At 44.0% G+C, this 12,656-nt stretch overlaps 1 protein-coding gene across 4 annotated transcripts in view; it reads left to right on the forward strand.

Annotated features, from left to right (window-relative positions):
- Positions 1-12,656, forward strand: part of LOC126278199 (leucine-rich repeat-containing protein 24) — a 1,518,316-nt gene that overhangs the window by 1,067,294 nt on the left and 438,366 nt on the right. For 3 of the 4 annotated variants that reach the window (XM_049978117.1, XM_049978118.1, XM_049978116.1), the window contains one exon: positions 10,839-10,902. The exons of the other annotated variant lie outside the window; for it this stretch is intronic. The gene's annotated coding sequence lies outside the window, so the exon portion shown is untranslated. The remainder of the gene's footprint in view (positions 1-10,838; positions 10,903-12,656) is intronic. 4 annotated transcript variants of the gene reach the window in all.

Consider the following 12,656-nt stretch of genomic DNA (forward strand, 5'->3'; position numbering starts at 1 on the left):
ATGTACGTGGCAAATGTCAGAGTCGTATCTAGACGCGTCAGAGCTCCCACATCACTCCAACTCTACGCGACCCACACCACTAGAGAGCCTCTACCAGCTGGGACAGCTGACTGCTGGTATGAATCATCCAAGGATTCATAAGGTTGTCTCCATATCCGTACACGTCCATTCAGTCGATACAATTTGAAACGAAATTCGTCCGACCAGGCAATATGTTTCGAGTCATCAACAGTCAAATGTCGGTGCTGACGGGCCCAGGCGAGGCGTAAAGCTTTGTGTCGTGCAGTCATTAAGGATACACGAGTGTGCCTTCGTTCATGAAAGCCCATGTCGATAATATTTCGTTGAATGGTTCGCACGCTGAAACTTGTTGATGGCCCAGTATTAATATCTGCAGCAATTAGCGGAAGGGTTGCATTTCTGTCACGTTGAACGATTCTCTTTAGTCGACGTTGATGTCGTTCTTGCAGGATCATCTACCGGCAGCAGCGATGTCGGACATCTCGATGTTTTACCGGATTTCTGAATTACAAGGATACACTCGTCAAATGGCCGTACGGGAAAATCCTGGACGATCGCTACCTTGGAGATGATGTGTCCGTCGCTCGTGCGCCGACTATAGTAAACTGACATTAATCTTGATAACCTGCCATTGTAGCAGCAGTAACCGATTAAACAACTGCGCCAGACACTTGCGGTCTTATATAGGCGGTGCCGAACGCAGAGCCGTATTCTGCCTGTTTACATATATCTGTATTCGAAGACGCATGCCTATACCAGTTTCTTTGACGCTACATTGAATATCTGCAGTAGACGCCGCATTATGCCCGCTGCCTAGCTTACCTCTCTGCCGTGGAGAGTTGCCTAATTGCGTGCGAAGCGTCTTTCATCAAGCGTTTGCGTATTCACACAAGATGGGCATCACATGTCACGACACACTGCAGTATGCTTATAAGCCGTTTGTTCCAGGCTCCACCAGGAGGCGCCGGCTACGCTTTCGAGCAGAGCGCTCATCAAGAAACCCGCGGCCCTTCAATCGAAGAACAAACACCGCGCGCACATCATATAGACGCAAGGACAGTTGCGCCTGCTGGGTACAGAAGGACAGGCATAGCTTCCAGTAGGCCAGTTGACTAGAGCGATCCCAAAAACAATCGATCTGTTAGCCTACTTCCCTTTCTCAACCAGTTCTTTGAACGGCTCCTTCTACTACAGATCTCTTAGAAAGTTCCTTTTAACTCTGGAACGATTTGGGTTGTGAGAAGGACACTCAATCACGCTGCAACTCCTTCGAGTTCTTGAGGAGATCACGATTGCCTTCAACTACAGGGTGCTCACTTTTTGGGGTATGAAGCGAGATTTTGACAGCGTTTGGCAACCAGGCTTGTGTACAAACTTTTCGCCTTTGGCTTTCATAACTACTATGTTCAGCTGATGGAAAGTTATCCCCGATGGAGAATGTTCATAGTCAAAGCAGATTATTGTATCTCTGCCGTCCGAAGCGTCGACGTAGATACTCATACGAATTCGTCCTTGGACCGCTCTAGTTTTTCTATACCTCGGGCCTACCTAGGACGCTTCAAGTTATTCAGGGAGATTACACGGATGAGACCGCCCTCCTTACGAGAAGTCGATGGTCGCTAGTCATTCAATGACGCTTGCAAGAAGCATGTTCAGATCTAGAAGAGTGCCCAGCGAAGTGTAGGCTAGACTTCAACGAGACTGAGTCGAGTTGTAATGTTCTCCAAGAGGCGACGATCAGAGATTCTGCAGTTGCAGTCCGTCGGTGCACCTGTACAATGGACTGAAGATGCACAGTGCCTTGGAGTCACCCTTGACATAACGCTCACCTGATTAAACTGAAGAAGCAGCAACGTCTTGACGCACTCTGCCTACTCATTCATGAAGGGCCCACGTAGCTGGTCGAATGTGGCCTCACGCTCTTCCAGCATTCTGTCTGTTCAATGATGGACTACGTGCGAGAGGGATGGGGCAACACGGCTATCATTCCATCTCTTGCCAGCAGACGCAGTACGTTGCGCTATGAAGAATATTTCATGTAACACCTGCACAACCCCTGCACGACGCAGCACATAATAGTAGATCCTTGCCCACTTCTAAAATGAAGTCCAAAGGACATAAGGAAAGAGAATGGATTTAATCTTTCTGCTCATCCGACAACTCGGCCGAGGAAATGACGGCAGAGACCACTTTCGGCAGCGGCACCATTTTACGACCCTGCAATCCATGTCACTATCGCTCAAGAGACGACAATCAGTGCACTGAAGATATAAATGAACAATTTTACTCATTGCTGCTGCAGTAAACTCCCAAGGGCAAACATTGCATTACATCCTTCACCACCAGAAATAGAAGATAGTAGCACGCAGAACGCCAGTTGCAGTTGGAGTTCGGTTTGGATTTCCAGTTCCATTACAGTGCAGTTCAGCCGTCCTCGCAGTTCTTGGCCAGGAGCCGACTACCGCCGCAGACCATCAGACTCAACTTGCCGCGACAAGTCCGGGCGTTGTCTCGGCGTCGCACCGTCACCGTGACTACGTATCTCCGAGTTGCGTGGTGCCAAACGGACGACGCTCTACGGCCATACGGGATGACGCTTCCCGCGGATCTGTTACCACGCCAGTGTTTTTTATTTCAAGGGATCACGAACGGTTTTTAAGTTGTTATTTTCGAGACAACTAATAAATATTATAATAATTCCAATCCAAAAGAAAGCAGGTGTTGACAGATGTGAAAATTACCGACACATCAGTTTAATAAGCTATGGCTGCAAAATACTAACACGAGTTCTTTACAGACGAGTGGAAAAACTGGTAGAAGCCGGCCTCGGGGAAGATCAGTTTGGATTCCGTAGAAATGTTGGAACACGTGACCCTACGACTTATCTTAGGAGAAAGATTAAGGAAAGGCAAACTTACGTTTCTAGCATTTGTAGAGAAAGCTTTTGACAATGTTGACTGGAATACTCTCTTTCAAATTCTGAAGGTGACAGGAGTAAATACAGGGAGCAAAAGGCTATTTACAATTTGTACAGAAACCAGATGGCAGTTATAAGAGTCGGGGGACATGAAAGGGAAGCAGTGGTTGGGAAGGGAGTCAGACAGGGTTGTAGCCTATCCCCTATGTTGTTCAATCTGTATATTGAGCAAGCAGTAAAGGAAACAAAAGAAAAATTCGGAGTTGGAATTAAAATCCATGGAGAAGAAATAAAAACTTTGAGGTTCGCCGATGATATTGTAAATCTGTCACAGACGGCAAAGGACCTGGAAGAGCAGCTGAACGGAATGTACCGTGCCTTGAAAGGAGGATATAAGATGAACATCAACGAAAGAAAAACGAGAATATAGGAATGTAGTCGAGTTAAATCGGGTGATGCTGCGGGAATTAGATTAGGAAATGAGAAGCTTAAAGTAGTAAAGGAGTTTCGCTAGTTGGGGAGCAAAATAACTGATGATGGTGGAAGTAGAGAGGATATAAAATGTAGACTACCAATGGCAAGGAAAGCGTTTCTAAAGAAGAGAAATTTGTTAACATCGAGTATGGATTTAAGTGTTAGGAAGTGTTTTCTGAAAGTATTTGTATGGAGTGTAGCCATGTATAGAAGTGACATGGATTGCAGGGTCGTAAAATGGTGCCGCTGCCGAAAGTGGTCTCTGCCGTCATTTCCTCGGCCTAGTTGTCGGATGAGCGGAAAGATTAAATCCATTCTCTTTCCTTATGTCCTTTGGACTTCATTTTAGAAGTGGACAATAAATAGTTTAGACAAGAAGAGAATAGAAGCTTTCGTAATGTGGTGCTACAGAAGAAGCTGAAGGTTAGTTGGGTAGATCACATAACTAATGAGGAGGTACTGAATAGAATTGGGGAGAAGAGGAGTCTGTGGCACAACTTGAGTAGAAAAGGGATATATTGGTAGGGCTTATTCTGAGGCATCAAGGGATCACCAATTTAGTATTGGAGGGTAGCGTGGAGGGCAAAAATCGTAGAGGGAGGCCAAGAGAGGAATACACTAAACAGATTGAGAAGGATGAAGGATGTAGGTGGCAGCAGTAAGTAGTGGGAGATGAAGCAGCTTGCACAGGATAGAGTAGAATGGAGAGCTGCATCAAACCAGTGTCTGGACTGAAGACCAAAACTACAACATTTTCTAGACAACGTCATTAAAAAAATTAAAAAAACTATCAGTTAATAAACTGTTCTGTAATGCAACTTGGGAATCACATTGTAATGCAGCAAGCAACGACGTATAAAATGCAGTATAGAATAAAATGTTTCGCACTTGGGGATCCATGGCATGTAAAACCCGATCGAGGTGGTCCTTCGGATTCTTCAGTTCGTTAAAATTTGGTTGTAAATCCTAGGTGTTTGGTGGCCGAGAAAGTACGGTAAACTTATCCTTGTGCTCTTCAAATCACGCACCAACACTGAAAGCTGTGGAATACGTTGCATTGTCCTGCTGGTAGATGCCAACGCGCTCCTCCAGCCTGGAAACGTACGTCGTGTTTGCTTTCAGAACTTTTACACAATACACTCCAACAACCACGTGCCCGATGGAGCATAAAATGTGATTCATCTGAAAAGCCCTCCTGTTACCACTCAGTTGGCGTGCAGTAGCGATAATGTGCAAAATCTGTAATTCATCGGCAATGAACAGCAGTTAGCGCGGGTGCACGAACCAGAGGCATGCTGTGGGGGACCATACAGGCAACGTTCGCTAATCAGTCGTTGAGAAGACACTGTTGGTAGCCCCTTGGTTTACATAGGAGGTCAGTTGCTAAACAGCTACACGTCTATTTGCGCGCACACATCTCCACAGTCCTTCACAAATTTCATCTACTGCCCATGGTGCATCGCAGTTGCCTCTCCATCAGTTTCGAATAGCAACTTTTTGCCATGCAAGGAATATTATAACCTCAGCGGTACACGACTAGTTTGAAGACTTAGCAGTTTCGTAAATGCTTCCACCCTTGGCGCGAAAGCCAATAATCATGCACTTTTCGACGTCAGATAAATCTCTCCGTTTCCTCATTACATCAAGGAGTGTACTGTTTACTACAGCCTTCAGCCTTCCTCCACCCCCACCCCCCCCACCCCCCCACCCCCCGCCCCACAAACCACCGTGACACACTTCATACACCCTCCATTGCTACTGTTGTAGCCGTCTGTTCAAAATAGTTCAAATGGCTCTGAGGTCATCAGTCCCTTAGAACTGAGAACTACTTAAACCTAACTAACATAAGGACAATAAACACACTCATGCCCGAGGCTGGATTCCAACCTGGGATCGTAGCGCCTAGAACCGCTCGGCCACTCCGGCCGGCGTAGTCTTCTGTGAGCGGTTATTCCACTTTGACGTCTGACATAAGCGGTGGTCACACTGTGACTCGACGTTATATTCTATATCCCTGGCAAAAGCAATTGGGTCTTCTTTCCTTACTTGACGTCTTTGCCTGTGTTGGTGTCCTGTAATTCTGCTGGGAGCGGGATTCATGTTTGCTGCGTCGTGCTAGCTACAAGGAAAATTTTTGGAAATTTGTGGTAAGTTCCTATGAGACCAAAGCGCTCGAGATCATCGGTCCCTAGGCTTACACACGACTTAATCTAACTTAAACTAAGAACAACACATACATCCATGCCCGAGGGAGGACTCGAACCTCCGACGGGGGCAGCCGCGCGGACCATGGCAAGGCGCCTTGACCGCGCGGGTACCCGCTCGGCAAGGCACAAGCTCGTAATACTGCCGTTACTCAACACAATAAAATGTTGCATTTGTGGGAGTAAACAAATCAGTTTATTAATACTTATAGCAATGAGAAAAGTCTTGATATTGGCTTACCTGAGCCTTGTTCATTATATTGAAGTTAGGACTTATCTTCAGACACACACACACACACACACACACACACACACACACACACACACACACACACACACACACACACACAGGAACCCGGTAACAGCACATTGTCCTACTACAGTTGGTCGCTGCAAGGAGTACTTTATCAAGGGCCTAACCACACCAGAAACGATGGAATATGCAGAGAGGGAAAGTAATTATTAGGTGTGTGCACCAAGTGGTAAATGGCTCACAAGACCTTAGTGGTTTTATACGTTCGCCATTAACATATTTTCCATTGAGCACGTCCCCTACCCCTGGTGTGGGTGATCTGAAGGAGCCATTCTTTTCTCTCACTTGTGTTAAGGCACAGAATAGTAAGGGGTAGGAAATTAGATATTTTTATTAAAACTCATCGGCATTGCTATGGGGAATACCAAGTTAAGGCAGACACAGGGGCTGAAGAAGTATTCATAGTGGTATGTCACATGTAGGTCAGGCCCTCCGAGTCAGACACTGCCGTCCGATTGAGAAATTTGCATTCAGCAGAACGAAGGCTGTGACAAAAGATCGAAGGAAGACAGATAAGAATGTTCATTACCTCTAAAACATGGTGCAAGAAACTCCATCTCTTACGCAACAAGATATATTGAAAATCTATTACAGCAGTTAACAGGCTGTTAAGTGAATATAGCAGAATTAGGGCACATGTGGTCTCATGTCATAGTCTCATGCAATAATCCTAGATACCATTAACCACTCGAGTTCTCCAGCTATTGTCAATTGGCTATTGTGATAGATGGCTTTCACAGCTTTTCCACTCGATTATGTAATTATGATACTGTAGTGAATCTTTGTCCTAGACGCTCCAGTACAGTCTGTGAACTAGCTGAATATATACTCGAAATTATAGTCTTCATCTGATGAACTGCATGTTGCTCATCACCTGCCAGTTAACAATGGAGAGACTGTCTTTGGACAACACGTTACAAAGAGTTACGAGCACTGAACTTCAACAGACTGGCCAGATATAGGCCCTCTGGTGTGTTCACACACTTGTTCAACACACAGGCACCTCCAGGTGCTGAAATCTACTGGGCCAGTATGGAAGAGATCAATCAACCCCACTGCAGTTCCTTCTCTAAATCCTCGCACAAACGAAAACATGGCTGAAATCGAAATAAGTGTCCAAGGAATAGAAAAGCAACTGAAAACACTCAACAGAGGAAAGTCCACTCGATCTGACGGGATACCAATTCGATTCTACACAGAGCACGCGAGAGAACTTACCCCCCCCCCACCCCTTCTAACAGCCGTGTACCGCAAGTCTCTAGAGGAACGGAAGGTTCCAAATGATTGGAAAAAGAGCACAGGTAGTCCCAGTCTTCAAGACGTGTCGTCGAGCAGATGCGCAAAACTATAGACCTATATCTCTGACATCAATCTGTTCTAGAATTTTAGAAAATGTTTTTTGCTCGCGAATCATGTCATTTCTGGAAACCCAGAATCTACTCTGTAGATATCAACATGGATTCCGGAAACAGCGATCGTGTGAGACCCAACTCGCTTTATTTGTTCATGAGACCCAGAGAATATTGGATACAGGCTCACAGGTAGATGCCATTTTCCTTGACTTCCGGAAGGTGCTCGATACAGTTCCTCACTGTCGCCTGACAACCAGAGTAAGAGCCTACGGAATATCAGACCAGATGTGTGGCTGGATTGAAGAGTTTTTAGCAAACAGAACACAGAATGTTGTTCTTAATGGAGAAACGTCTACAGACGTGCCACAGGGAAGTGTTATGGGACCATTGCTTTTAATAGATAGTGTCGAAAGTTCCATGCGAATTTTCGCGGATGGTGCTGTAGTATACAGAGAAGTTGCAGCATTAGAAAATTGTAGCGAATTACAGGAATATCTGCAGTGGATAGGCACTTGGTGCAGGGAGTGGTAACTGACCATTAACATAGACAAAGGTAATGAATTGCGAATACATAGCAAGAAGGATCATTTATTGTATGATTATATGCTAGCGGAACAAACACTGGTAGCAATTACTTCTGTAAAATATCTGGGAGTATGCGTACGGAACGATTTGAGTAGAATGATCATATAAAATTAATTGTTGGTAAGGCGGGTACCAGATTCAGATTCATTGGGAGAGTCCTTAGGAAATGTAGTCCATCAACAAAGGAGATGGCTTACAAAACACTCGTTCGACCTATACATGGGTATTGCTCATCAGTTTGGGATCCGTACCAGGTCGGGTTGACAGAAGAGATAGAGAAGATCCAAAGAAGAGCGGATGGTAAGCGTGATAGCGTTACGGAGATGTTTAGCAAACTCAAGTGGCAGAGTCTGCAAGAGACGCGCTCTGCATCGCGGTGTTGGTTGCTGTCCAGGTTTCGAGAGGGTGCGTCTCTGGATAAGGTATCAAATATATTGCTTCCACCTACGTATACCTCCCGAGGAGACCACGAATGTAAAATTAGAGAGATTCGAGCGCGCACGGAGGCTTTCCGGCAGTCGTTCATCCTGCGAACAATACGTGACTGGAACAGGAAAGGGAGGTAATGACAGTGGCACGTCAAGTGCCCTCCACTACACACCGTTGGGTGGCTTGCGGAGTACAAATGTAGATGTAGATGTAGCTACTGACACCAGGTACATTTAAAATTAAACGATCACATGGAACTAACAGCAAGTGAGGCAGATGCCAGATTATGAGTGAAAGAATCCTCAGGAAGTGCAGCTCACCACAAAAAGAGTTTATGCTATAAAATCTTTGTTCGACCAGTACTTCAACTTACTCTTCCGTATCAAATAGGACTAATAAAGGAAACAGAGAAGACCCAAAGAACAGCAGCGTGTTTCGTTACAGTTTAATTTAGTGAATGTGGAAGCATCATAGAGATGCTCAGCTACTTCTAGTGACAGGCGCTGCAAGCAAGGCTGTCAGCTAAACTGTGTTCCGCGCGGGGTAGCCGCGCGGTCTAGGGCGTCTTGTTGTGGTCTGTGCGATTTCCCCGTTGGAGGTTCGAGCTCTCCCTCTGGCATGGGTGTGTGTAACGTCCTTAGCATAAGTTACATGAAGCTAGATTAAGTAGTGTGTAAGCTTAGGGGCCGATGACCTCAGCAGTTTTTGGTCCCATAAGTCCCAACCACAAATTTCCACATTTCCGTAACGGTGTGATTTCCTGTCAAAATTCTGAGACTGTACGTTCCGAGAAAAGTAGCCTTTATACCCCGCGAAAAGATTACAGAGGTAAAATTGGACATAGCCGTGCTCACACAGAGGCTTACCAACAGTCGTTCTTTCCACGGACCATTCGCGACAGGAGCACGAGAGGTGGAAAAGAACTGTGGTGCCCAGTGTATCCTCCGCAGGCCCCGTAAGGTAGCTCGCCGAGAATAAACGTAGATGTAGGTGGAAATGAACATGACGATGCCCCTGTTGAATGTGTCCAATCCTTATGCTGCAAGACACAGGAGGAAAATTGCTGCATCCACAGAGTTTGTTCAGTCGGCAGACACGCTGGCTTCCCTGGCTGGTTCAACTACTGTGTGTGGACTGCGGCCCCGTGCTGGTCATGATGGCGGCCAGAAGCTGCAGCACACGACCGACTTTGATCCCGGCCGGACGTTCATTTGCCCTGCGCCCGTCCCCGCTCCCTCCGCCGACACATACTTTGCATTTAATGAATTGCCATCGCGCTGCTAACGAATTGCGTCGACTACACCTGCAACATACCAGTTGTAGCACAATATTGCTGTGCGATAACTCAGTCCCTCTGTCGCTCTGAGCTTCCACCTGCCGTACATTCGATGTTCTGGCCAGTAAGGGTGGTTGGCTTCAGTTTAATATTGCATTTAGCTGATAAACGTTTCTAGGAACTTAAATGAAGGTGTGTTGCGCCTACCGCCACTGTCGCTATTCTGTGCGCTGGCCACTGGTGGATCACTTCAGCTTCGTATTGCATTTAGCTGCTAAATAATCATTGGAAACTGTATAATGATGTGGTACACCTGCCATCTCTGTGTTCACTTGACAGCGTTCAGAGAACATCTAATTTTCCACCTAGTCTGTGCATTATCGGCCAACTATGAACCTCGTCACTTTTACTATGACTTAACCTGACATATGCTTTGCAACCAGTACTCTATCATTTGTTCATCCAGGGCTGCCTTCTTTTCTTCAGTCCACATCTAGTCAGCACTCAATTTTTAATTATCTAGGAAATGTTATTCTGTTTCAGGTCTTGCAAACGTAGTGGTTGTGTTATCTTCACTTGCGAGACCCAGCTCCTGGAGATTCCGATTAACATTACTGGACTACGTCGCTGGGTGCTTTTTCCTTTTTTTTTTTTTTTGTTCAGAAATCAGGCAAAATCCACTTTGGTAAAGCTATTCGTTCACATTTACTTTGTGTGTCCATTAGGATGGCATTTACCGGTAGGTAATTTTCAGAAGATATGCCTTTCTGCTCCCACACCATAAACCAGCTCCGAACAAAAAAATAAAATTGTGCAAAAGTTCTGTTTAAGCGGACAACTCCTAGAAGACCTCTATAAACCAACAACCTGAAAAAAAAACTGTACACATCGTTTAATTCCATTCTAAGGTGGTAGACTTCTCCTCGTGTTTCCCATTACCTTAATTATTCATAGGGAATGTTATGGTGCTACATGAAAGCCATCACGGCATTTGTTATAAAAAGCATACTGAATCAAGTATTCCAAGGGTAACAGAAAAACTTGAAATGTTTAAGAAATCTTTAGTAATGCATGCAACATCTCTAATAGCAACGTGTTTTCGTTTACAACATTCATTGCGTCAAAACCTAATGTGATCTAACATATATTTTACATCATTTTGACCTAAGGAATGATTTTGTAGCAATTAGATATGTAAAACAAACTACATGAGTTTGAAACATCTTTCCTCTGAAATTTTTCAGTTCCACTTTTGTACTCGTTCCAGGTTGAAGGGGCTCTGCAGAGGAAACAGGAGGTTCACGCAATTCCTCCTTAAAAAAATTATTGCGGTAAGTTAAAACGCAAAATTAATATTTGTAAAAGAGAGAAAATGTCGTAGATCGAACTTTTTTCGTTAATTCTTCTTTTCTAGTTTCTTGTCGTTCAGATTCGTCAGCTTGCGGCGTAATCACACTGTCGTCAAATCAAGGAGTCATAGTTTCAGCAACTGTGAACCAGATACGGTTGGAACATTTTTTTCAGTAGCCTTAATGACTTCCGTACCAATACCATGATAATTTTTCAGTTGACCGATGAATAGGAAACAATGGCAAGCTACTTTAATTGTTTTGATGACAGATGGCAAGCTTGCATGTAAATCTGAGCAGGCAAAGTAAACATTCTTCTTCTTAAAGAGAGCGTCTCTTTGAGAGACAGCTGCAACTCATCTTCAAAGAGGTACATATTGAATGGGAATATTATTTTGTGCCCCTCTCACCACGAGTTACACTTACTGGTACATGAAACTATATCCCGTTTCTTGGGTACGGGGTGGGTAGGTACTGTTCCACTGAAATTCAACATTTGTAAACGACGCCTTCAGGTACTTCATTGCTACTAATCGTGTAAACAACAATGGTGAGCCTTGGGAAGCATCTTGCATGGAGCAGTGGGTCGAAATGGAGTCTCCAAAGTCCCTCACTCACTACAAGCGAGGTGCAATAGATCACGATTAAACATTTTGGATTTACATTTGTACAGGCATTATTTAGTGGACTGCATTCTTAAATCACCAGTTTTTTGATGCACAAAATTTATGAGTAGCAAAATATTGTTCCTTTCGTTCATAAGTCCTTTTTCTTTGGGCAACTACCGTTGCTTCAGTGACCTTTCTACCATGTGTGTTAGATTTTTATCAAGACCAATGACAGAGATCACTCGTCGTTTTCGAGGTGGAAACATTAGAAAATTACTATTCCTATCATTTTTCGTCTATTCCAAACCATTAGAACTAGTTATCTCATAGTGTGTAAAATTACATGCCTCACTCCATTTTTTTTCCTTTTCCATAGTTTGTACACTTTTCGTTTCATCAGTGAGTTCAGAAAAACAGTAAAAAGCTGTGTTTACCAAAATATGGCTGGCCCAGAAAATATTTCGAGATAGGCAACCCAATTTCATAATCCCCCTTAGCTGTGAAACATGATAGCTGATTTCCCTGTCTTAAGATGCACGAATTATTTTCAGGGTTAGTTTTATTTTTCTAACCCATCAGAAGAACACTTTTAAAGTTTGTCAGTTAGAGCGAAATTCGGCTGCAGTGGTCTTGTATAAATACAGCCACCAAGAGAGATATAAGAACGATTTCCTTATTTGCATAATGAAATACCGAACTAAGCTGGCATCATCTCATAAATCTAGTTAGCATTCTGCACCAGCAATACAAATTCAAAAAACAGTAGAATAATCATCCATGAAGAACTATATTATCTTTGGTCTTAAAATTAGTAACCGAAGCTCGTATTGTATAAATACAAAGGTTTTTAAGTAAATTAGTCAAGTAGTAATAACTATAGTAGCGTAAGTTTATGTGACAACACTGTTAGGAGCTTACGGTAGTTTGTGATCGTAATAAAACGTTGCAACAGGAAGATGACCTGCAAGATACTTAGCAATTTAATTAAATAAAACCATAGGAACTGTTTTGCAAATTTTGGTTTTCAGCAGTCGTACGTGACGGTAATAGCACATATACACGTTTCATCACCCTCGTTCTGCCTTTTTCATAAGAAAAGTAAGTCAAATGAAAGCAGTGTATGAAATT

This window comes from Schistocerca gregaria, chromosome 6, assembly GCF_023897955.1.
Source record: "Schistocerca gregaria isolate iqSchGreg1 chromosome 6, iqSchGreg1.2, whole genome shotgun sequence".
Lineage (NCBI taxonomy): Eukaryota > Metazoa > Arthropoda > Insecta > Orthoptera > Acrididae > Schistocerca > Schistocerca gregaria.